Source organism: Petromyzon marinus, unplaced genomic scaffold (genome assembly GCF_048934315.1).
Source record: "Petromyzon marinus isolate PM22_M1 ecotype Great Lakes invasive population unplaced genomic scaffold, UKy_Petmar_22M1.pri1.0 PM_G_Scaffold_178, whole genome shotgun sequence".
Lineage (NCBI taxonomy): Eukaryota > Metazoa > Chordata > Hyperoartia > Petromyzontiformes > Petromyzontidae > Petromyzon > Petromyzon marinus.
The window spans coordinates 87,501-90,000 of record NW_027422737.1 but is presented as its reverse complement, the minus strand read 5'-3'; positions in this window follow the sequence as shown (position 1 = coordinate 90,000).

Genomic DNA, 2,500 nt, shown 5'->3' with positions numbered 1-2,500 from the left:
CCAGCGCAGTGCCTGAGGGTGGCTGGAGAGACAGAGTCCGGCCCGGCTGCTTTGCGTGGATTCTGCCTCTTGAAAAGCCCATTAACTTCTCCCTCCTGAAAGGAGAGAGTCGTTTCTGTAGTATGGGTGGGGGATGGGGCCTCTTGGGTGGGAAGGGGTGGTTCAGGACAGTCCAATTGTCTTTCAAATCTACGGTAGAACTCGTTCAGGTCGTTGGCTAGGCGGGAGTCGTTAGTGGTGTGGGGCGCTCTGGGTTTGTAGTTGGTGATGTGCCTGAGCCCTTTGGCAGACAGAAGCAGCGTCGTTAGTAGAGAACTGGTGTTTTAGTGTCTCTGAGTACAGTCGTTTAGCCTCTCTCACCGCTTTGCTAAACCTGTTCTTCGACTCCTTGAATCTGTCTCTATCCCCACTCCTAAACGCTTCCTCCTTCTCCAACCTCAACCTTTTGAGCTTTGCTGAGAACCAGGGCTTGTTGTTGTTAAAGTTCACCCTGGTACGTGTTGGGATACAGCAGTCCTCACAGAAGCTGATGTACACAGCCTCTGTGAGTTCATCCAGACTATTGGTAGCAGTCGTGAACATATCCCAGTCAGTACAGTCTAAGCACGCCCGCAAATCTTCCACAGCCTCACTGGTCCACTGTTTAGATGTCCTCACAGCAGGTTTACAGAGTTTTAGTTGCTGCCTGTATGCACGAATCAGGTGGACCAAGGGAGTTCTGTGCGAGCCGAACAGCCCCGTGACCCACAAGAGAAACATCCCCGCCAAATTCGAGCGTTTGACGGGGTCTATCCGTGAAAAAATATTCACGTTTTTGAGTGCACATGCATTTCTGCTGCAAATGCCTCTGGAAGTTTCATGCCGTTCGTATGCCAATTGTGGCAACACGAAAATGACCCGTTTTCCCATTCCGAGGGATTTCTGTGCGACCCTAACAGCCCCGTGAGCCACAAGAGACACATCCCCGCCAATTTCTAGCGTTTCACGGGGTCTATCCGTGAAAAATATAGACGTTTTTGAGTGCACATGCATTTCTGCTGCAGATGCCTCTGGAAGTTTCATGCCGTTCGTACGCAATGTGGCAACACGAAAATGACCCCTTTTCCCATTCCGAGGGATTTCTGTGCGACCCTAACTAACAGCGCCCGTGAGCCACAAGAGAGACATCCCCGCCAATTTATAGCGTTTCACGGGGTCTATCCGTGAAAAATATAGACGTTTTTGAGTGCACATGCATTCCTGCTGCAAATGCCTCTGGAAGTTTCATGCCGTTCCTATGCAATGTGGCCACACAAAAATGACCCGTTTTCCCATTCCGAGGCATTTCTGTGCGACCCTAACAGCCCCGTGAGCCACAAGAGAGACATCCCCGCCAACTTCTAGCGTTTGACGGGGTCTATGCGTGAAAAATATTAAAATTTTTGAGTGCACGTGCCTTTCTGCTGCAAATGCCTCTGGAAGTTTCATGGCGTTCCTATGCAATGTGGCAACACGAAAATGACCCCTTTTCCCATTCCGAGGGAGTTCTGTGCCACCCTAACAGCCCCGTGAGCCACAAGAGACACATCCCCGCCAATTTCTAGCGTTTCACGGGGTCTATCCGTGAAACATATAGAAGTTTTTGAGTGCACATGCATTCCTGCTGCAAATGCCTCTGGAAGTTTCATGCGGTTCGTACGCAATGTGGCAACACGAAAATGACCCGTTTTCCCATTCCCAGGGATTTCTGTGCGACCCGAACAGCCCCGTGAGCCACAAGAGACACATCCCCGCCAATTTCTAGCGTTTCACGGGGTCTATCCGTGAAAAATATCAATTTTTTTTTGACTGCACATGCATTTCTGCTGCAAATGCCTCTGGAAGTTGCATGCGGTTCGCATGCAATGTGGCGACACGAAAATGACCCGTTTTCCCATTCCGAGGGATTTCTGTGCCACCCTAACAGCCCCGTGAGCCACAAGAGAGACATCCCCGCCAATTTCTAGCGTATCACGGGGTCTATCCGTGAGAAATATTCACTTTTTTGAGTGCACATGCATTCCTGCTGCAAATGCCTCTGGAAGTTTCATGCGGTTCGTATGCAATGTGGCGACACGAAAATGACCCGTTTTCCCATTCCGAGGGATTTCTGTGCCACCCTAACAGCCCCGTGAGCCACAAGAGAGACATCCCCGCCCACTTCTAGCGTTTCACGGGGTCTCTCCGTGAAAAATATCACATTTTTTGAGTGCACATGCATTCCTGCTGCAAATGCCTCTGGAAGTTTCATGCGGTTCGCATGCAATGTGGCGACACGAAAATGACCCGTTTTTTCCCATTCCGAGGGATTTCTGTGCCACCCTAACAGCCCCGTGAGCCACAAGAGACACATCCCCGCCAATTTCTAGCGTTTCACGGGGTCTATCCGTGAAAAATATTCAATTTTTTGACTGCACATGCATTTCTGCTGCAAATGCCTCTGGAAGTTTCATGCGGTTCGCATGCAATGTGGCGACACGAA